The 25104-nt window shown below is 34.4% G+C and overlaps 1 long non-coding RNA gene across 1 annotated transcript; it reads left to right on the top strand.

Annotated features, from left to right (window-relative positions):
- The first annotated feature begins 224 nt into the window (after positions 1-224).
- LOC116653040 (uncharacterized) lies at positions 225-13236 on the top strand. Its single transcript, XR_004306433.2, has 4 exons — positions 225-299; positions 10421-10544; positions 11864-11916; positions 13167-13236. It is a non-coding gene; the product is annotated as an uncharacterized LOC116653040 (long non-coding RNA).
- Positions 13237-25104: the final 11868 nt, after the last annotated feature.

Genomic DNA, 25104 nt, shown 5'->3' on the forward strand with positions numbered 1-25104 from the left:
TGATTCTTGGTTACTCTGGACTCACCCAGCTGATCCTGTGAATCTGCAAGTTTGGCACACTTCTCCCTTATCCTCAAGCTGGAGACCAGGCAGTCTTTCAGCCTGGGGGTACCTCTCCATTCCCCAGACGAAAAGGGCCTAAAATATCACATTGAACTATCTTGCACAAAAGGTTTCTATGGGAACTGAAGATCCACAGTAGACCAAAAAAAAAAAAAAAAAGAGAAAACAGCAACTGCCAGAGTGGATGAGGTAATGAGGCAACTGCTGTGACTACGCAGAGTTTCAGCCCAGGAAAAGTAAGTCTAGGGAGGGGAGAAACATGAGATATCCACATTCAAATAATTATTATTTGTTATAATTTGTATATATTTGTAATAAGTTATGAAATATGCTAGGGTATGAAAAGAAATTACTGAAATTACTGAAACTGTAGAAAGCAGAGGCTGAACGAAAACGCTATTTACTTAAAGAAGAGATTAATTACAAGTGAGGATGTGCAATCTTTGAATAGGTCAGGTTATAGGAGATTATAATCATGAGAGTAAGAAGATAAACAGAATTGACACAGGGGAAATCTGACCAACTCAGAGAGGCTGTGTAGTGAGCTAAAGGCAGGATGTACCAAGTACAACCGTAGTACTTAAATGGCACAGATTGAAAAGAAGAATGAGACTATGTCACTGGCTATTACATTTATTATTCTGATCAAAACCATTTATTGGCAGTTGCATACTTCATTGTTGAAGAAAAAATGCCTAAGAGCCAACAAAAGCTGCCTAACAATACTTTCAAGCAGTTAAAAAGCATTCACAGGCAACTCTTACTTGTTTTATCATGAAAATATATATGTATATATATTTATTAATTTTGTAAGTCATATGGAAAAAAAATGGAAAAAATGAATTCTCTACAGTAAGACATTCTGGCCCAAGATACTGGTCTTTTATATCAGAACAATAAACAAGAGGCCCTTGAACAGTAAAGGAAATTACCAATACAGGTCTCCACAATATATTAAAAGAAATAAGCAGTTTGTTTTTACTTGCAAAGAGAGTATTCCAAATTAAAAATGTTATTATACAGTAAAATTAAACATATTTAGCATCACCTTTAGAAAAAAAAGAAAAAGAAAACAACAACAAAAAATAACTTGTAATATTTATTTGCATTACATAAATATTTATAGCTGTAGACTAACCTGTAGCAGCTGTGTGAAGATATTTTGATTTCTTCCTGAATATATTTATTCTTTGATAAATATCTACTCATTCAGATGCATGTGGGGTTTTTTTGTTGTTTTTTTTTTTTCTTTTTTTCTTTTTAACCTCAGTGAATCTTTGCAGAAAGCAATCATGCAGAATAGGAAAATATCCTTTTTAATTTATAAAGATGATGATAAACTATCACCAAACACTAGAAATTTTTCCTTTTCTTCTCCTCTCACAAGAACAGAAAAATAATACACATTTCCCATTACTTCCTTGCTATTTAAAGCTCACAGGTATCTTATACTGGCACTATACTTTTCAAGTGACATAATCATTCTTCTTGTTTCTCTTTTGACTAACATATTGCTTAAGCTTCAGTGCACAAGTTACATTTCTTAAACACTACTAGTGGGTATTTGCATAGAGAGGTGGGGGCAGAATTCTCTCTGGAGTGACAGTAAAGAGTTCAGATACACCTTCAGTGCAGAAAGAAATGTTAAAAGACCACCATACGACTGAATGACAGCAATTAGAACACAAACTTATTCTGTCAGTTGACAATGGCAACTTTTATCCATGGCTATAAGGTTAAGTACACTGCCTTTGATGAAATGTCTAAAAAAAGTTAAAAGGACATGCTGGTAGCCATTGACTGAAAATGTATTCCTTCTGCTGAAATGTCAATAACCTTTCAGGCCAGATATTATTTTTTACATAAATGGATAAGACATTGCTTGAAAAGGAACTGTTGTTCAGTATATCAGCCATGCTATATTTCATTATTTATTACTTTATCAACAACAAGAAATTATTAAAAAAAATAAAAAATTATGAGATAGTGTTTTTGTTTGCTTTCCAATTCAGACAAACTTGCTATGATTTAACTGAAGAATAAATCAGAGAAGCATTGAAGACTTCTGCTTTAAATTACAATATGCCTCTGAAAATAACACTTTCTTTGTTTGAAAAAAAATATGACACTTCCAGCATGAATTAAAAAATACAATGAAAACAATCTGGCAAAGACTAGCTTTTGAAAAAGTAAGTAATTGCAACCGTGTTAGTGAAATAAAACTGTTTTGAGAATGTTAAAACTTGTGGGGTCTTTTGTTTGTTTGTTTGTGTTTGTTTTGTTTTGTTTTGCAATGAAATATAGGTTAGCTTAGCAGGAGAACTTCCACAGTGGAAAAAAATATATATTAAAGATAATCGCATGAATCACAGGTCTAGTAATTGGATTTGGAGTCTTTCAGTTTGAGGTCATGAGTTCAAATCCACTCCAATTTAGAAATGGCCAAAAGTTAATAGCAAGTAAAGGCCTTTTGTGACTTCTGTGTGAAATGATAAAATATCAATTCTTTCTATTGGATGAGTATTTATACCAGCAAAATAATAATAATAATAATAATAATAATAATAATAATAATAATAATAATAATAATAATAATAATAATAAAGTGAAAGATTGTGGACTTTTCCTTAGAAAAGAAAGATCAAGGATTGAGTCCATATAATAAAAAACAAAAAATAAAAAATCTATTCTTCTTGAGCACTTTATGGTTTGTATATATATATATATAGTGAGAGATCAGCTTTTGAAAATTAGCAGTTGTTTTATGAGTTTTTTCACCATCTGACTGTTAGCTTCTCTACTTGTTTGAAATTAAGAACTTAGTCATTAACTGAATGTGTTATCATATTTGTCATTGGAAAGAACCAATGTAGACAATTAAAACGTACATTGGTGGTAAAAACGGGTCATGAGCATACCCACAGATTGTGATCTCAACCCTCCTGCTTTTGAAAAGCAAGTTTAGAAATTTAGTGTGGAATGGAGAGTATAAACTCTGAGAATTACATTTCATTAGAAATTCACTGAAAAGAAATTGGAACCAGTTATTAAGTTATTCACTTCTCAGTCTTACCTGTTTTTATCTATGGAGGGATCAAAGGACAATGTCAACTTCCTTTCTGGCACTTAAAGCAAATACCTGAAGCATTTAAGGACTAAATACACAGATCCATTTTAAGAAAAAAAGAAGTCAGCAGCATTGTCCTCAATAATAACTATATTTTTATCACTCAAACATATCACTTTTTCAATGCCCTTTTAACAACTAGATTAAATCTGCTTGAGAGATAAGACATATGTTAACTACAGAAATACAGGGGGTTTGCTTTTCTTGAGATTTTGGTTAGTTGGAACCCTTATCTGTGAAATCCCTACAAACTCAGAAAGAAAATGTACCTTAAATAATCAATACAATTTTCACTCAAACTGTCAGTTGTGGATCTTTTTGCTCTAATAAGTTGTCTAAAGTATCTTGCAGGCTGTGTTATTCCTCTTTGATGTTACATCAAGTGAGAAAGATTAAAGCTTAGCTTGAATTTATCACCAATGACATTTCTGTGACTTTGGTCTATCAATCCTTTGTGATGGGAAGATGTCAGAACAAAGTCATCACAAATTATGTAATGTCACTCTACCTAAACCACAGTGCCAAATAAGCTGATCAAGCATACTTCCGTGGAGTCTATATTCCTCCATAGGTTACATTTATAGATTCTTGCCTCTGATTTATAATTCTCCTGAGATGATGAAATTCACAAGGACCAAACCATTTTTAACTTGTTGTAACATATCTTGCATGATAGGTTGATCCTCTAATATACCAAATAACTTAAATTTCTAAAGCATATTTCCCCTCTTTGCTCTTTAAGGATTCATAAATTGTAGAAGCAGGTTCTCAAAATGAAAATAAAGTTGAAATACATAGGTTTCTCTGAAACTAATGCCTTCTACTTATTTCCAAGAAAACTATCAAGAGATACAAACAGGACAATAATACTATTTGATAGAGTAAACTCTCAGCAACAAAACAGTGTTTCTCAACACAGTCAGCACCATTAGTTATGCAATTTTGCCAGGGAAAAATGGGAGACTGCTCTGGGGGAGGTAGCCCACTGTTTCACAGCTGTTATGATGGTGCCATTGTTGGGAAAATGTTGTCTGAGCTGCTGAAATTTCACTGAGCTAATCTCCACTGTTTGGTCTTCATCAACATGCAGCAAGCATTGATGAATGTCAGTGGGTCCCGTTTCTCCAACTGGAGGAATTCAGTTCCACCCCTTTGCTTCATACACACTTCTATGTCAGACACAGTTTTGCCAGACTGCCCTCTGCTGCCATATGTTGCACAGCAACAAAATGGCATATTGGTGTGAAGGTTCAATCTCCACTACCATACCACCATTTGCCTCTGATGTCATGAGTCAATGTAATAAACTAGGAGGCATTACTTTTAAAGCAGACATAGTAGCTCTGTGGGAGTTGATGAAAGATAGAGCTTCTCTGTAGTTTTTTCTCGTAACTTATTAGATATCCATCTCTTTCAGCATGAACCTAGAAAACTCTAACTGCTATACAAGACATTCAAATTAATTGCTAATGCCCAGTGTAAACTGAAATGATATACCTAAGTAGAATTTTTCTTAGTACCTACATTTTCAACTCATTTCCTATTATGTAATTTTTTTCTCCCAACTGATTTTGTCAAAACTACAGAAAATTATTTTGTAGTGCCACTTGAAATTATTTTACATTCATTGACTCTTAAGGCTCCAGAAACTATAGGTCTGTTATCTGAGTAATAGATCTGTTAATCCTCTAAGATTATGATTTGCAATATAGAATGGAGAATTTCAGCCTATGTACATTATTTTCTAATTTCACATGTCTTAAATGCATTTGTTGAGCTTTCAGACATTATTGCTTTACTGTTTTTCCTCATTTGTTTACCCATTTCTAGATAAACATCCTTAATCAGCTTTTCAAAGAGGAAGTGTTTTTAAAACAGTTCTGACATTGAAGCCTAATATATCTGCCTGAAGTACATACACATTCTAGATTCTAACACTGGTAGCAGTTTTAAAACAGTAATTTTAGCCAAATTACTTCCAATATAGCAAATAAATTTGGATCATTTTCCTTGATAGACTATGAGTATTAAAAAATTCACAATGTTTCAATTTCAGTTTAAAAGTTATGTTAATTACTTTAAATAAGCTAAGCATCAAAAAGATGTAATGAAGTCTTTTGTTTTATTAAATTATCTTGTATATATAACCATCGGAATGATGCAAATTAAACAACTAATATGTATTATTAATAGCCACTGGCTTTTAGAGATAGTAACACTTAGAGTGAGAAAATAGAGGGTCTGCCAGTAACCAGAGTTCATCTCAAAACTATCTTATCGGGCAATTTGTGATGTTGATTATTAATTTATATCTTTGTAAAATCTGAAACATAATTGAAAGCTCTTAATCTTTTTTTTTTTCTTTTTTTTTTTTTTTTTTTAACATCTGAGAGTAAAAATTAAGAGAGAGAGAACTTATATGTTGCCCAAAACTTAATATAAAATAAACACACAAACTTCTGAAGGATTAACAGTAATATTACTTTTTTTTTTTTTTTTTCCGTCCTAATAATATGTATTTTTGTTCACCAGATTCTTCATGGAGCTACTCTGTACAGTAGTTTACAAATAAAATGACCAAAAATCTGAAACAACAATCTTAACATCAAGAATGTTGGCCCATGTTGGCAACCCTTGTGTTACTATAACAAATATTATCTTAGATAATTGAAAATTTTTGAATTGAAAATTATTAAAATTGTGAAAAATAAAACATATTACTTTCTTCTTTATATATTAAACTACTACCTTAGGTCTTCAGCTTCTGGGGAATACTGTTTTAGAAGTGAAAGCAAGCAGAATTGGCAAAACTGCCCCTTTCTCACAGTATCAATGCTAAGGTACAAGAGATTTTCAGGTTAGAAGATTCCTCTGCTGTTGGCTGAGAAGGAATCATCTTTGAAGGTGCACTGAAAGCAAATCTGCAGGCATCTGGGTGTGTGCTGAAAAAAGAAAATGTTTTTGCCTGCCTTCAAATGTTGAATTTGAAAATGGGGAATTTTGGCAGACAAGAGAACAAAGTATGGAATAGTGGTCCTATGTCTGCCCTTCTTATGTGTATGCTGTTAAAATATTAGTTGTTACTTACAATAATTAACCATTTAATGTTCATAAGGAGGCAGCTTAAAATCCAAATGGTGAACAAAGGTATATCTAGTCAGCAAGACATCAGGAAATAGCTGTAGATAGATGGCTGTTATCATGGAAGTGGTAATAGCCTTCCCCACACAGCATTGTATACTAATGCAGATTGCATCTCCTAGCTCTCTGTTCAGCTCCACTTCAAAAAAGACCACTTTTTCTCTGAGACACATAGTAAGATTTGTCATTTCTTGTGCCTCAGTGAACTAGAAAGATCAGATGATTTTTTAAATGTATTTCCAAACATTAGTGAACACCATTTTCAAGTAGTAGTAAAAGTAACTTCAGCAGAGATATAGAGTGGGAAAATGTTACATCATTGCTAGAAGGCCCAAGGACGTAAAGCAGCATGAGATATATCAGAGAAAACAAGATGAAGAATCATAGAATCATAGAATTACCAAGATTGGAAAAGACCTCAAAAATCATCAAGTCCAACCACAGCCTAACCATAGTACCCTAACTATAACAACCCTCTGCTAAATCATATCTCCGAGCACCACATCCAAACGGCTCTTAAACACATCCGGGGATGGTGACTCAACCCACTCCCTTGGGAGCCTATTCCAGTATTTAACTACCCTTTCTGCAAAGAAGTTCTTCCTGACCTCCAACCTAATCTTACCTTGGCACAACTTGACGCCATTTCCTCTCATCCTGTCACCTGTCACCAGTGAGAAGAGACCTGCCCCGCTGTCACTATAAGCTCCTTTCAGATACTGGAAGAGAGCAATAAGGTCTCAGCCTCCTTTTCCCCAGACTAAACAGCCCCAGCTTCCTCAGCCTCTCCTCATAGGGCTGATTTTCCAAGCCCTTTGCTAGCCTCGTTGCCCTTCTCTGGACCTGCTCCAGTATCTCCACATCTTTTTTGTACTGTGGTGTCCAAAACTGAGCACAGTACTCAAGGTGAGGCCTCACTAATGCCGAGAACAGGGGCAGGATAACTTCCCTAGTCCTGATCATCACACCATTCCTGGTAAAAGCCAGGATGCCATTGGCCTTCTTGGCCATCTGGGCACACTGCTGGCTCATATTCAGCCGACTGTCCAACAGCACACCAAGGTCCCTTTCCATCAGGCAGCTTTCCAGCCACACCTCCCCAAGCCTGTAGGGTTGCCTGGGGTTCCTGTGACCAAAATGCAGGACCTGACACTTGGTAATATGGTAGGAAATATGGTATGGTCCTATGGTATGGAGTGTAGGACACTTGGTCCTACACTCATGCCATTAAGAATAAAGAAGTTCATGTGCATGCATGCAAAGGAAAGAGACAACTGAAGCTCGAGATTACAAAAATGAAAACAGGGAAGTTCCAGTGTTTTGTTTGTTTGGTTGGTTGTTGTTGTGGTTTAGCATAGGAATACCTTATAACAGACACTATAAACAGATCCTATATAGGCCCTCATTTCTCAGACTATTGTTCAGAAGACTATTTGGCCCCTTTCCATTAAAAATCATGAAGAAACAACAGGAGAAGGAGGATGGGAGAAGAGAGTCTGACAAAGAGAATTTTACAAGCCATTATTCATTACCTTTCCTTCATGAAACAAACTACCAATGAGAGCTGCCAAGAAAAAGAAAAACCATCCGGGGACAGGGAGAACTTCTATTTCAAAATGAGCAATCAAATTATCAGAGTCTCTCCACTGGAAAGCTTCAGTGGATGACTAACTGCTGCCTTCTGCTCATTACTTCTCTCAAAAGATGAATTGAGGTCCTTTGTATTCTCCGGTAACTGAAGTTTCCGTTTAGCCTTTTCTATTTTTAAGAAGTAGTTACAGATGAAGAGAAAATGTGCTGCAGTAATAGAGCCACATCAGGAAATATCCTCCTCAGCTGCTGTACAGAAACATTTGAAATGCCTTCTAATAGAATGCTGCTTGTCCCATAACATTTGTAAGTGACTGTGCTTCAAATGCAAATTTCTTCATTACACTGAATTGCATTAAATTTTGTAAGTACTCTGCTGAACATATCCCCTAGAAACAATTTGCTGAGAAAATAAAATGATGTGGTACGATGATATGCATCCATTAGATAATACCTGGAAATAGCTTTATAAACATAATTCATTTTAGTTGCTACTTAATGATTTAGTTTTAGTGTGTAGCTTATGGAATCAGGCATTTCAGTGCAATGAACTAGAATCATGTTCAGAGTTAGAAACTTTATTAGTTTGATTATTATGCCAAATCTGATGGGCACATGTAGATTTATAGAACTTGGAAAAAGTTGCAGTCCATTGACTATGCCCTTTTTCAGCTTCTAAAGGCACTTGCTAGAAGGTCATCTCAGCATTATTAGCAGTGGTTTTCTAGCCAGGGAGTAACTTATTAATAATTTTGATGGCAGGTAATAACAGGCAGATTTTTTCTGACAATGTCAAAATACAAAATGGGATGAGGCAACAAAGATGAAATCACTCACATTTATTAAAAAAACCTTATACAACATACTGAAAAAGGTGTTAAAATGGGATGGCAAAATCCCAGTACACCTAAATACATCCTAATTGATGAAATTCACCATCACTAAAAGCAGAAATGTGGTCTTCAAGGATTATTTGGAACTACAACAAATTTCTTCTTGACCTAGTATACTAGCAACTAAAATGTGCCATACAACAGTATTATATACAACTATCCTCTACAATGCCAGCACCTTCATGCTCAAACCTAATGCAAAATTCAACTAGCTAACTGTTACATACACACATGGAAAGATGAATAACCACTGCATACACTGTTTGGTTGGCAGAGTTCACACTAACCCAGTAATGAGTTTAAAAAAAAATAAAATAAATCAATAATAAAAACAGAAAATGCTCTAAAACAGAGCAGTTTTAATAGGAATAATGCAATAGTACATTATTTCCAATGTATACCTAAGGTCTGTCTTAAATGTAAAAACTTACTAATCAGATTCCTTTTTTCTGCTGTAAAAGGACTCTTAAAGGGCCCTAGGTAATGGGAACTGTAGCTGATACGAAATCAAAAATTTGATCTCTACAAAAGAAAGTATGAAAAATCAATAAATCGAACCTGGATTATATTAACACTGACAAGAAAACCAAACAAAACAAGAGCATCCTATTAATTCATTTTTTGTTCATTCAGGCTTTTGGGAGATGGAATATTCTTGCAATGAAAGCATTACTTCTAAGTCACTCAGAGTATAAATTGTACAATACCGTGTGAATGTATCATATCTTTCAGAGCTGAAAATTTTGGGTATTTCTCAATTCCGTGCTTACTGTCTCCCAAAATGTCCTCTCCTCACCTCTCTCCTGTGCCTAACTTCTGACCTCTTGTCTACTAGCTAAGTTTCTGTAAACACTATAAAACTGTCCAGAAACTGCAAAGGAAGAATCATATTGCACATTACTTGAATAGCATTAATTTCCATATTAATTTTTCTTATTACTATAGAGAACCTAGCTCATTTCAGTGCAGAACAGCAACCTGCACATTCAATTATTACACAAGAAGTTTGCTGGATCTGACTACAGTTAGGAAGTACAAAACCCTCAAGAGCACTTTCCTTGGAAAACAAAAGTACATTAATTTTAATAAATAAAATGTTTTGTAGTCTGAAACAGTATTTACAGTTGAATGGTTGGCTTATTTCACATGTAAAATTGTTCCATTTAGTTACCATGAGACTTAATTCCTTTTAAAAAGTGGATAGAAACCTGATTACTGAGGGACATTCCCTCCACCTCAAAATACATAGCCCGTTTTCAAATATCACAAGAACAACTGTGAGAGGTAGCAAATGCAGCTGATGACTCTAGCAGAGATTTTTGATTAACAGGGGGAGATAAGCTGTTATTCCTTCATCTGCTGGATGAGAGTTTATTTAATTGTGATAGGCATCTGACAGGTAACACAATGATATTGAGAGGCACCAAAGTATAATTATCATGAATGTTGGTGAAAGTATTGCTTCTTGTTAGCACAGCAATAAAGAATTGCAAAGTAGAAGTTCTTGAAAGCTACACATTACTCTCATGCTCTCAAATATTTAGAAATGTTACCTTACCTACAAGACAGTGACTATTGTTTCATTAATACATTTTTTTTTATTTAGAGTCATTCTTCGAATCATAGAATCACAGTATCACATAATCATAGAGGTTGGAAGAAACCTCTATCAAGTCCAACTCTTTGCTAATGCATGTTCACTACAGTTGGATACACACGAAAGCATCCAGGTGGGTCTCCGCAGCTTTCCTGAGCATTCTGTTCCAGAGCTCTGTCACCCTCACAGTAAATAAGTTTATTCACGTTTGCGTGGAACTTCCTATGTTTCAGTTTGTGCACATTGCCCCCTCTTTGTTGCCCTGAAAAGAGCCTGCGCTTATCCATTTTACTCCAACACATTAGATATTTATAAATATGAAAGAGATCTGTTCATCCATTTGTAAGATACAGTTTCGGAAACCAACATGTCCTAAAATAACTGGTTATCTCACTGAATACTTGAGAGTTTCTTCGCATACACCCAGCTGTTCTAAAAAATCTCTTCTTCTGTCCTTAGGGTCAGGAAATAATTCTGATGAGAAAGAGAGATCAAAAAAGAATTTGCAGGGACAGAAACTGCATGTATAAGCAAAGAGACACAATAGAAACAACTCCTCTTTTGCTCCATATTCTTGGGTTATTGATTTTTAGTACGAGACAATTTAGTTAAACAAATCTTGCACTATAGGACAGTATACAGAAGTAGTTTCTAAGAGAGAACTCTCACAAGACAAAATGACAGATATTGTGTCACTTGGAGTTATTTTTTTCCTGTTTGGCATTACCATCAACACCTAGAAATCTTATCTGAGAAACAAAACAAAACAAAATAAAAACAAAACAAAAACAAAACAAATAAAATTAAAATTTTAATTTTACTTTTACAACTTGTTAATTTTCTTGACTGTTAGGGGAAGCGAACAAGATAATATTAGCCACAAATCTGTTGATTCCCATAGTGCTGATGACTCAGTGTTTTTTTGGTAATTGTAAATATGGAAATTTCGTTCAGAGGAAAAGCTACAAAAATAAGGAACACTTTACTAAAAGGTAATGTAGATAGTTTCACAACTGAAAGGAACACACAAACTGAGTACTGAATGGTATAAGGATATTGTAGAAATGTTTACTTCCCTGAAAATCTTTAAGTATATTTTTTATAAACATTTTGCAGTTCCTTTATTTCACTGCCCTCTAAAGGGCAAGTTCTGTTCTCCTTAAACACAGTACAACTGCACAAAGCCTGTTTATATTTCAAAGTATAATCTTTAGAATCTCAAACATCATTCTTCAAGGGCTTGTCCGTGGTACCATTAGGATCCTGTACTGAGACAAGCATCTAGATTTTAGCAATTACAGGAACTACAGCTTTGGATATCTGTAGTGAATTGATAATTATATTGGGCACAAAAGTACAAAGGAGTTTGCATGAGATATTATTGCATGAAGAGGTGGCAACTACAATCATTATCTATTCTAACTATCTTTTACTCACATTGTGCTTCTGCAGCTAAAGAGATTCTAGAAAATATATCTCCCAGCTTCCCTCTTTGAAAAACCAATGTAAGTATCATGTTTAATTAAAAGAGCACTACTAGCTATACTACTGTTTTTTCACTATTGCATGTGAAACAAACATTGCTGAATACTGATTTTCATATAAAAATGTATATCTCAAATTATTGGTGTCATTTTACAGTCACAAATAAGTGGGTTAAAAAGGAATGCCACTGAAGTTTTAGAAGGTAAAGCTTTTCTTTGCCTTCTAAAGGGCACATTCAGTTCTCCTTAAGCACAGATTTGCTGCCCAAATGCCTGTTTATACTTCACTGTGCAATCTTTAAAATCAGGTTTCATTCTATTCACCTCTACAGAACAAAATACAGTCATTCTGGATTCCATGCCTTTCTTAACATACTTTACATATATTTTTCTGACATACACACTTATTTAGACAAACATTAATAAAAACAGAAAAATGCAGCAGGTGAGGAAGTATGTTTTTACTTTACTGAAAAGAATATTAATATTTCTTACGTAATTAAGCACCTTTTTTTCTGTTAAATATAAACGTTTGTTTAGATTAGAAAAAAAAAATGTGACAATTCAAAAGTAACAACTGTTTCCCACGCTTTCATCTCGTCCTCCTGTAGGATACATTAGTTACACACTGGAGATTGCCATATATGCTTTATCTGTCTTTCACAAGTTTATAAGCAGCTGAACATTTTCTCAAAGTGAGAGAAAACTAGAATTTCTTCCAAGTATTCCTGTAACTGTAACAAATAAACAACATTTTAGATTTTAAATATTATAACATTTAAAAATAAATCTAGACATTTCTGATCCACTTAATTCAGTAGTTTTTTAAAGGAGGCATTTAAAGTTTCCTAGAGGAGGTTTATTTCTGACTTTATCTACCAATTAAAATTGGAAATGGAAGTCCAGAAGGTATGGGGAACAGGGAAGGATCTGAACACCAGTTTCTTACTATGGAGAAAAATATATGAATATATATCCAAAGCACTGAAAAAAGTTGTAGGATGAAGCTAGTACCTATGCTAAATAATCCATGCTGAAAGACTACTGATTTACTCACATCAAAACTTAACAAAAACTGCCATCTAGAGGCAAATGATAACATACTGCTTACATACAAATGAAATCTTTAGGGCTACAAAACATTACACACAGGATATAGTAGCTTCTCTACCCTCCATGAAGGCAAATGTGCACCTATATCAGTTAATTACCATATTTTCTCTTTGATTTACACTTTCCCCATAGGTCACGTTATACTTTTCCTATTTCAGGACAATAAATCTTGCTATCCTCCTAACTATGACTGATGAAACAGGCAATTCAACATCCCGAGAGAATAACATGTAATAGTCAGGTGGGTATGCAGTTAAATCAGTACTGAAATATAGTGCACACTTCTGTAGGTGGGTCAGTACTATTTAAATTTGGGCAAAGTATTTAAAATTTACAAAATGAAAATTAAAAATAATAATAATAATAATAAATCAAAAGCAAATCTTTTGGAATTTTAGTTACATTTTTGCATTGGTAGTAACAAATTCTCCAGGATGGCTGTGGCAAAAGAAGAGGACAGCTGCCTAGCAGAAGTAGCCCATAAACTGTATTGTTACCATGAAAAGCAAGGCCTGGATCTGTACACATGCTGCCTAGCTGATTGTCTCCCACAGTATCAATTAACTGTCAATTAGCTAAAGTACTAATGTTCTAAATAATTCAGAATGCAGCTGTTTGCCTAGAAATTAGCAGTGGATGCAATATGAAAATGCTCAACTATTTTAAGCAGTGGCAGTATGGCATATTGTTACGTAATGCTTCTCATTAACTACCAAGAATATGAATATAATATCTGTGACATATCTGTTTCCCTTCCAATAATTATTAAGTTCTCCTGCATATGGGAAAAGAACATTGTACAAAATAAATAGCTATATACTTCTTATTTCAGTGTTTTCAAATTCAAAATGCTACCAGATAAACTTTATGTCACTAAACCTAACCCAGATTTAATAAAAATTTGCAGTAAGATAAAGCACTGTACCATGAAGAGAATAGAGACAACAAACAGTTTTGATTTACATCTTTATCCTCAGAATACCCAAAGAACACATAAAATTGTTTCCTTAAAGTCCTGAATTGAATGGAAAGATACAACTGTTGTATGTTTACAGGTATGCAGACTAAGAAAAATTGCTTTTTATTAACCTAACACTTAAGTTTTCGCATTTTTTTTCTTTGTTATATCATTGATGCAGCTGTTTATAAAAACTCAAAATCTGAATATCAGTCAGCCACAGTTTTTGAATGTGAACTTTTGACTCAGAAAATAATGAGAATATATGTCAACTTTGAATAGTAAGAACAAACAGAGAGCTTTTTTTGGTGTTTGTTGTTGTTATTGTTTGGTTTGGGTTGGCTTGGGGTTTTTTTGGAAGTTAAAGATTGAAATGTGCTAAAGATTGGGCAGAAGACATTATAGTAACCTGTAACCACAATGTTTGCACTGTTTTCCATGTAACTCATATTCTCAGCATCTTCATTTCATATCAATACAGACAAAAAACACTGATAAACCACCAGGAAAATATAAAATCCTGCTTGAACAATGCTTATTGCCTTGTATCTATGATTAGAATTAAAACTTATACATAGAAATGTTTTCAAAAGCCAGCAGCAGATGATATATCTGTATCAATTTCATCAGCACCAACAGCTGGCTGATATAATGCATACCATGATCTTTTCCTCCTTCACAGGCTCTGCCTGGTCTCTTTCTAACATTCTGCCCACACCAATCATCTAATTTAATACTCTGCCTCTAAGGTAATGTGCACTACTGGTCTTGCTTTATCACAAGAGCAACATACTCCATAATTTAGACTCACATGACTCCATTCTGTATGTGGGCATTTTGCTTCTCCATTTAACTTCCAATGAAACATCAAGGTAAATTCAACCATGGTAAAAAACTGATTCAGCTATTCCGTGTCTAGTATATGAAAAGAATATTGTTGTCCCACCTCTCGCATATTTTCCTTTTCTCCTTTTTCATTATTGCAATATTGTTGGTTTGTGTTTTTTTTTTTTCAATAACAGTATATTTTCATTCTTCATTCTTTACCACTACAAAACTTCCTTGATGTTTTGCATTTCAGTTCACTTTGTTTCCTTTCATTTTATTTTATTTTATTTCAGTATTAATATATATATATTTTTTTTCAGTATTAACACCTTCTGCATTCCAGATTTCAAATCCAGCCTCTGTCTTTTCCCTTGCTCTCTTCCAATCTAAACCTGTATTAACTTACCTACATTCAACCTGATTTTTTTAACTATTACTTGCCACCTGAATTTATTTGGAAAAGGTATCAGAACTAAGAACTTACTTCAAACTTAATTTTAGTAGAATTTTTTCACGTCACTACTGGACACATTAAAAATCCTACACTAAGAAGTTAGTAAAGCCACTAATGATTACATGATCAATACATTTTGCCCTGTCAGCTCATGTTTGTCCTTGTTGTATAATGCTTGTTGCAAGGGCAAGAGATCCACATTCATCTACTTAATCCATTTAATACAAAACTAATATCTTGCCAGTATTCAGATAACAGCTAACAGAGACATAAATGAACTGATCGTAAGAAATTTTCAAGTACAGAATTAGCTCAGCAAGTAAAAATCATAGTTCTCTTTAACTTTCTATACAATTACCCCTAACTTGCTCAAGTTCCACAGTCTTTCAGAATTTTCTAGATGAGCCACTGACCACCAAAGCTGTTACATTAAAACATAAGGATCCCTAAAACAAAACAAAATGAAACAAAACAAAACAAAACAGAAAACATAAACTTTTATTTTTATAAGAAATAAAGGCTTCTCCAAATGCAATATCTCCTACTTATTACGTTGACTCATGATGTCAGAGGCAGATGTTGGTGGTATGGCAGCAGAAATTTCCATCAGTATTCCTTTAGATGCTGTTGCCATGTGACAGATGGAAGCAGAGGGACAGTCTGACAAAATGGTGTCTGACATGGAAGTGCATATGAAGTAAAGAAGTAGAATTTAATTACTCCAAAAAAATCACACCCACTGACATTCATCAACACATGCTGAATGTTTACAGAGACAGTATGGGTGTTTTCACAGTAAGGTGGTGAGTGGTGTGTTTTAGCAGTGACAACAGCAACAGTGGGTCACCTCCACTGAAGCATATTTTTACAAGCAATGCTTGCAGGTCTTGCTCTTCACAGGTGAAAATTTATAGTTAATGATGAAGACTATCTTGAAAACTATGTTGTTTTTTGGGTTTTTTTTGTAGTTGAGAATTTGCTATACCAGATAGCATTATTGTACTCTTTGTTGTAGTTTCCATGCAGATATGTAGGTGGCATTACTTTTGGGGTGACCTACATAAAACAAATGCATATTCCTCTCAATAACAGTATCCTTCTCAACACACACCAAATTAAAACACAAACATAAAAACTATTACAATTTTTTTTTAACCAACACTTTTTAGAAGATGACATATGTGAGAATAATGTCACAAATATATTTAAGAGATAGCAAATTCATTCTGTGCAGAAATGTAAGACTATTTTATATCTACCTTAGAATACCAAGTTCAGGCAACCAAAGTGTCTTAAAATCAGTGAAAAGTTATGTAGCCAGTTGACCTTTTATGCTCCTACAGAGCTGCAGTTGCCAGAGGGTTTGTTCTGCCAGCTCCCCAGATAGTTTTAGTACACTATGTGTTACTGCATCAACCGGCAGACATGGGCGAGGAGTTATCCATTTTTTCACCTTATGCATAATCAAATGAAATATGCTAAAATGAGTTCTCATAAGCCAAGATCCACACTGTATGCCTCTCTTGCACAATTATCATTAGCTTAAAGGGAAAAAAAATAAATAACAAAAATTCTTAAATGCTGGATCACACAAGAGCCAGAAAAACAAGCTCATACAGCCAAAATATCCCAACATAAGCAAGAAGATAAACTCAGATCTTTGCACCTGTAACAGTGGAACAGACTATACACCTCTACCTTCTCACACAGAACAAAGCATGAGCATATACCTTCCTTTCCCCCAGGGGTCAAAATCCCCCCATTACTCTACTCCATGAGAAAAGTGCCTATACAGAAGAATTTGTCTGACAGACATCTTTATCCCTAATTCCATCCCTTCCCACCCTCCACCCATCCTTCTTACAGACTCAAATCCTCCTCTCCTCTAACTGGTCAGCTAGGTCTCCCCAAGCCTAAGTCTTCTTTAAAACTGTCTTCAACACTTCTTATTCACATCAATCCCCTACCCATTTTACCTAATTTTATCTCCTTTCCACACACACTTTCAAGTGAAAGTATTTCTGATAAAAAAATATTTCATGCTTTTTCTGAACTTCCTGCTAAACTCAGATCTTTCCCTTCTAAGTCCCAATCAAAGAGAGACCCTTTGATGCAGACTGCAAAAAGAAATTCACACAGCCAGGATTACATGCCAATGGAAAGTGCCTCAGTGTTGTCAGTTTGCCGCACATCTGTAATTGCATCACCTAATTCCTAGGACAACAGCCTTCTGTACAGAAGAATGAGCTTATGAGAACAGAAAAAAAGTGAATTTAAGAAGACATACAAGGTTCTTTTTCCCAGGAATATTTCTGAAAAACATTATTATGAATATTTTAAAATAAGCAGCAACATAGTAGCCAGCTCAAATTATACATTAATAGAAAAAAAATATTTGTCCATCCTTGCTTATTCATTTTATTAGAGGATCAGACTTGAAAACAATTGTTCTTCCTTGATTATTAATTCTTCCTTGATAATGGCAAAACACACAGCTTCTGCAATAAGAGTAAATGCCAGCAGAGATAACCTAACCTACCATCCCTGCCAGAATATCTGAGAAGGAGATTCTTGCTTTCCTCCGCTGGCACTAGCCAGGCTTGTTTGCAGTTGAACTGGCAAAAATCTGAGCAACAGACTGAACACCTGCCAGGCTTGATCCTGCATTGGAAACAGAATCAGTCCTCCAGAAGTTCACTCTTCTTCCACAGTAAAAGTCAAAGAAATTGTCAGTGTAGATAATGAGGATAACAACAACAGACATGAAAAGAACATATTTTTGTTTGTTTGTTTGTTTGCTTGCTTGCTTCTCTTCAATATGACAGATTTGACAGATCATTTTTTATTTTACTCATCTGGAGACATCTGATCAAGGCTGATAGAATTTCAGAACTTGAATTTCAGGTGTGAGTGATTGGTGCTAGTTTTTGTAGATGTTACAAAGTCAAATCAGTTTTGAGACGATGTTTGGCCTCAAACATGCAATTTGTTACATGTAAGAGATTCTGCTAATCTTCACAATTAATTGATATTCTTCTAGCCCCGGCCATTAAACAAATTACTCAGCCTGACAGGCAATTACATAGATACATACTTCTCTCCAGATGAATGCTTTCAAATTTGTGAGTTTTGACAGATGCTGTAAGAATAAACTAAATAAATTAAACGTGTGGTAATGCTGAGATACCCATTTTCAACCTATTGAAAAGATTTCTCATTCCCAACTCTCTGCACAGGAAACTGCTTACATTTCACAAGTTTTTCTGTTGCACATTTCTCATGCCGTTTTAAACATATACATGTATGAACTTTATATATGTATAAACTTTATACTGTTTACAGTTTTGAAATTTAAGAATTGACTAATAACTAAGTTCCAATTATAGCAAAAAGCACATATCTGTTTAAAATGATGCAAAAAAAAAATGTTGTTAATGAGAACCAATTATAAATTTCAAAGACTGAGAAAAATAAATTTGTCTTGAATTACATATTCTCTGTCTTGAATTACATATTCTTCATCTTAATCTACCTTATTCACACACTTCAAATAAATGTATAATTTATGAAAAGCAAAAGACAAGGTTGGAAGGTTACAACAACAAACTAACTAAAACAAATGCACACAAGAAAGAGGAGGAAATCCAATGTATAACAGAAATTGCATTTACTATTCAACCACATCTGATTCTTAACAGCTCAGAACACAACAATAAGAACTGATGGGAACTTAACTGAAATGCTGAGTTTCATTTAAAATTGCTGTTAAGGGAGTTGCATTTACTTTTCTGCTTACATTCAGTTGGAAAGCCAACCATTTCAATTTCAGCTTAATGGCCATTTTAATAAAATGTCTAAGCTTTTAAATTTCTTATAGAACAATACTAAACAATTCTTGTTCTAACAAAAACTAACGTAAATTATCACCCTGGTCTAATAGATAATAATAAATGAAGCAAAATATTGTTCAATGTTAACCAACACATTGACATTAATGAAATGAAATAAGAGTTGAAAAAAAATTGAACTTCTTTTTCTTATGAAAATTTCACTGTGAGATATAACCTTGTGATTATTAATGTGTAACTAATTTACTATTGAGTTGTCAGTTCCTAAATGTATGCAGCGTATTACATATAAAGAATCATCCTCTAGGATTATAGTGAAATATATTACTCATGATCTAAAAATAGATTTAGATTAGAAAAATGAAAAAGGAAACTTGAAACATAATGTGAATAGAGTAATTAAACTTCTATAGCATGCAAGGAAATGTATGGTCTCCAGTGCCACTTTTCTGTAATATAAAGTGACTCATTCAGAATAGTTTATCTATTTATTAATATTTATTAATGACAGTGAAATCGAGTGCACCCTAAGAAAGTTTGTGGATGGCACCAAGCTGAGTGGTAAAATTACAGAATGTCATAGTTTAGTTAATTCTATCCCAAGTGACAGGACTACCCCCTTTCCCACTTCTGAGGACAAAGGCATATGAAGGATGCAAATAAGGAATAAGTAATTTACTACAAATGATAAAAGAATGGAAGACAATATGATATGAAAAAGAGTTACAGGTAATAAATCAAATAAATAAGAGAGAGAGTTCTGACTGCATTATCCTCTGCAGTACTACCAACAGAAGAGAGCCTTCTCTTCCATCATTGCGCTACCGTCTCTTTTTTACTCAGAATCAGAAATCACATGGAGAGTACCAAAGTCTTCTGTGAACTGCAGTCTGTCTCCTCAAAGTGTATCTTCCCCTTGGAGAGTTGGAACTAAAATAAGAATAGCTAAAGCTGTCAGGACCCAGGAACTGCAAATAGCCAAGACTGCTCGGAGCTGACCCAGGAGAATGCAGCTCCCCTGCACTATGCTCCAGCACTAAACAGCTTGTCACATGATGTCATGATATAATGATGTGGAATACTGACAAACCAGGACACAGAAGGAAGGGATGTCATCCAGGGGGATCTGGACTGGCTTGAAATGTGAGCACACATTAACCTTATGAGGTTCAACAAGGCCAAGAGCAAGATATTGCATTTGGGTATGAACGATCCCAGATATGCCTACAGACTGAGAGAAGAACACATTGAGAGCAGCCCTGTGGAGAAGGAACTGGGGTTCCTGGTAGATGAAAAGTTGGACAAGAGACTGCAGGGTGCTCTTCTGTTGAACAGCCAACTGTATCCTGGGTTGCTGCAAAAGAGTGAGCCAGCAGGGAGAGAGGGGGGACTGTTCCCCTCAATTCTGCCTTTGTGAGATCCCATCTGCATTACTGCACTGGGATCTGGGAACCCCAGCACAAGAAAGACATGGAGCAGTTGGAGCAGATCCAGAGGAGGGCCATGGAGAGATATCTTTCGTTCTCGTATGATTATGAAGCAACAGCAAATAAATGCTTGATTTTCCTTTGTACAGGAAGCAAGTTTGTCAAAGTTTAGTAAATGGTTACTTTTCTGTACCTTAAATGTGTTAACTGTAATCAGTTTTTGTTATATCCTTTTATTTTAATTCTCTGATCTAGCAGTAGTGATAACATATGTAGGGCAACAAAGGAACTTTATCCCAACTACTCATCCTGACCAATGATCAGTCTGCTCCTTGCTTCAGTTCTCCTGTCTCCAAGCTTCTCTTATGCATCTTCTACTTTTGAGTCCATTTTTGTGCAGACTATTCAGAAATGAAATAATATATTTAGAAGTTATTATCAAACATCTTTTGTTCCCAAGATGTCTGTTTGCAATAGTTTCTCAAAAACAATGTCTGTGTTCAAGTTGCTGGTTTTCAAAGCCTTCTATGCTTTAGGTCTTAAGAATTTGAAAGATCTGTCCCCCTTCTCTTACAATTTATTTGTACTATTAAAAACAAAATACACAGAATGTGAGGATGAAGAGTATTTCCTGTCAGCTGAGGGAAGTACTTTTTATGAAAAATAAGGATTAGGCTAATGTCAATGGTTTATGGGCTGGTTTGGCCCAGTTCTCTCTCTCATGGGTCCGTGCTTCCAGAAAGGAAAAAATAAAGGGAAGGAGAGATGGGCCCCAAAGATAACAGCATTAATGATCTGAGGAGGAGCAAGCTAAATTTGCTAAATAAGATATCAGAATAACACACTGTAATACAGCATAATACAATATAGTTAGAACTGGTGCTAATGAATCAAACATGAGAGAAAGTATCTGAGGGCCTTACACTAATACTGAGGCAAGATATGTGGTCAGGTTGAAGAGCAGAGTGGAGAGTGCCTGGTCTCATGACCTTGCCAGGGGCTTTATCTCCTCTCCGAACTCAAGTCCTGTGGTGTGCGTAGTTCTCTTCTGGGTCAGGTACCTGGAACTGGAGCATTAACTCTTTAGCCCCCAGTGCACTACATGATATTATGTTGTTGAATACCAATAACCAAAAGTCATAAAACCATAACAGCTAAAAATTCAGAACTTAGCATAAAGAGCATACCTAATTTAGCCAATTTCCAAAACAAATGCAAAACCTACCTCCCCCAATTAAGACACAGTCACTCATCTTTCACTGTCACTGTATGTTCAACATGTTCTTGCTAGTTTTGATGTGGAGATGTTGTGTTGTTGCTGTTGTTGACTGTAAGGACGGGAGGAAGGATGGATGGATAGAGAGTAATCAGATCTTTACTCCTCTGTTAATAAAATTAAAATACTGAATCATTGGAAAAAAAAAAATCACAATAATTTTTTAGATGGACATGTGGAGCCTTTTTAAAATTCAGCAGGTCAAGTGCACATTCAATATCTAATATAGCCAAAACAAAAATCTATGGCTCTGGCAAAAGCTGCATCCATAAATCAATGACAGCATTACATACACTCACAATGCAGAAGATTACAGGTATACTTAAGCATCTCAAGTCTGAATTCTCTGCAAACTTCTTGATCGAATTCATGAAACGTGTTTTATTCGACCAGCAATGCAAACGTGTAAGATGAAGACTATGTAAAATTTAAGATGAATAATACAAATTCATTTCAGATCACATCTTCTGCAGTCTCTGCACACTGTTTAAATTTCTGTTAAATTTCTAATCAGCTTTGAAACAAGTTAATACTAGGGTATTCAGCTGTCATAATTATTTCAAGATGATGCAAGATATTTAACAAAGTAGATATATTCTAGTACAAAATAATTCCTAAGTGGAATTTACTTGGTTATATTCCATAATCATGGACTTAACAAGCATACCAAAACTGAAGATTCTTGAATACGGTAGCTTTCATGAAAGGATTAAAGATCAAAATTCAAATTCTATTGAAATTCTACTCCATTTGCCTAAAATGAAACCATCACATATTGAAGTAATTCTTTTTTTCTGTTTGGTAACATTGTCACTCCAAAGACTTTGAAGCTTAGGGAAAAAGAAACAAACAAACAAACAAGTCAAAAGAACAGAAGGGGGAAGGGGGGGGGGGGAGGGGTAAGGGAGAGTTCTGTAGAAAATCAAAATGCAGACTGTAAGGAAACAGCTGTTATTCCTTATATGAAGGTGTTGATCTGCCTCCAGAGATGAAGTCTCAGAGAATGGAACTTAGAAAGCAACTTCATACACATTCATCATCCATACTGTTTAAGTCAGTGTGAAGATCTCATTTGTAAACTCTTTAAAAGAGCTACTCCTTAGCATTTCCACACCAAAATCCTCTTCTAGGATTTCAGTTCAGCAACCATTGCCTTAACAAATAAACAACAAACAGACAAACAATCAAAAAGAAAAACCAACACAAAAAACCTCACATTACTAGTCGGCTTTTCTTAGTACTTCATATTCAGCGGTATCTATTTTCAGCTGTTCCTTTCATTTTATTTTTTTCTGATTCTGACTGTTGGAGAATATCTTTTTTTTTTTTTTTAATTCCTTACTGTACATAGAAATAATATGTACATACGTTATATATAATATACATTTAATGCGTATATCTGTATATGCATATTTTATAGCCTTGCCTTTCTCTAAATAACAAATCACCTACAAAGACGTATGAAGTTATCCATCACTTTACAAATGTTGAAAGATTTCATTCTTCTGTTGTAAGTAGAATGCTTAATTTGAAGATTTCTTTTGGTGGCTCTGGCTTGATATTTTCTTAACAAATAATACTTAAATGCATTGTCTATACTAGTATGTCGTAAGAGATCTTCTTTAAATTTCATACAATTATACCAGTGCTAACTTCCCTTCCACATTCTGGATTCATGCCAGATAGTATAGATATAAACCTATTTGCATTGTAGGAGTTTTAAATCTTCTCTGTGGTGAAAGGTTTATTTTCCCGTTCTTCATTTAAATGTTGTGCTACTAAAATCTCTCTCAGTAGTACTACTGACACCACCAAGAAATGCTCAATTCAACAATCAGATCATTGAAATTTGAAACAATTTATCATCTTTGAATTTCAATAATTTATTTATTAAGTGATTGTTTAGTCATAGCAGTCTTCAGTTTCCAGGAACCATTCTTTGTAAAGAGCAAGCTGAGACTAACAGCACAGCTAATAGTGCTGGTGATTACAAACATCTAAAAGGTAATGTTTGTGAAAAGTAAAGAATGCTTCTGAATAAACAGAATCCTTTTCCTATAAAGTCATTCATGTCTTTTGTTTTGAGTTTGACGGGTAGTGAGGGAGAGAGTAATCATACTAAAAATTCTGCTGCTTCCTAACTAACTATAACAAACTTATTAAGCCATTCCCAAATTACACTAACTTATCAACCTTGCATGTATGTTATTCCAGAGAGCCTGTAATTCCACATGTCTGGAGTATATATATTTGTTCTTAAATAATTAAACACTTTAATTCTCTGAAGAAAACAATATCACAGAGGGAAGGAGAGACTGAGACTAGACCTTTCTAAGATAAAGAAGCTACTAATTGAACAAGGAAAATGTAAGGCTAATCAGAATTTTAAACAGAAAAAAAAAAAACCAACATATTTAGGGGTATAGATTTGGGGATTTGAGTCATTTCTTCTTCTAAGTCAAACCTATATTTTTTTTCTAGCTATCTTGAGATTTGTTCTTGGTTTGTCTGTCTTGAGCTATCAGTATGGTTGGTATGTCCATATATGATCAAAATCTACACTAAATAAATCCCAGTGCAGATTTTGAATATTTATTTCAAAAGAACCACTACCATCATCTGCATAATGAGTATCAGCTATGTAATCAAAACCCCTGGTGTCTTTTTTTGTTTTTTTTTTAAATATATCAAGGAAATGGAAATGCAATCTGAACATTTCAGAGATAATGGCAACACATTCCCATTATTAGCTTTAAGATCAGCTGAAAGCCTTAAGCAATACAGTTCTACAAAACTAGCCACTATCCATTTTAAGGCTGGACTTCTGTTTTGCTGCGATTTGCCTTTTTTTTTAATAATCAAAATTAACTGGTAGTTGATGCTATCACTGACTCTTGTTGAAAATAAATCCCATTAGAAGAGATTCTTTAACTAAGGAATTAATTCAAACTGATTTGAATGTGATAGTGCCATGATATCTGCCAGTTTGCTGAAGGACTGCTAATTATAATGTAAAGGACACATAAAGAATAAATGAATCACATTAGTAAATCAAACTGCATCATGTCTACAATAAAATGTAACAAACTTTAAAAAAAAAAATCTGACTTACTAAAGTAATTCTTACTCTTCAAGCATCAGAAATACTTAATCATACTATACTTGTGCATGTATTTACATTCAAGAAACCTTGTCCATTAGGACTATTCATACAACTTGTGTATTTTTATTCCTCCTTTTCCTTAAGTGCACACAAGTCCAATTGTGAACAGAAATACATGAACTCTGAACTGAAACAGTGAAGT

The sequence above is a fragment of the Coturnix japonica genome, chromosome 2 (genome assembly GCF_054131305.1).
Source record: "Coturnix japonica strain WE chromosome 2, WE-NBRP24, whole genome shotgun sequence".
NCBI classification, from domain to species: domain Eukaryota; kingdom Metazoa; phylum Chordata; class Aves; order Galliformes; family Phasianidae; genus Coturnix; species Coturnix japonica.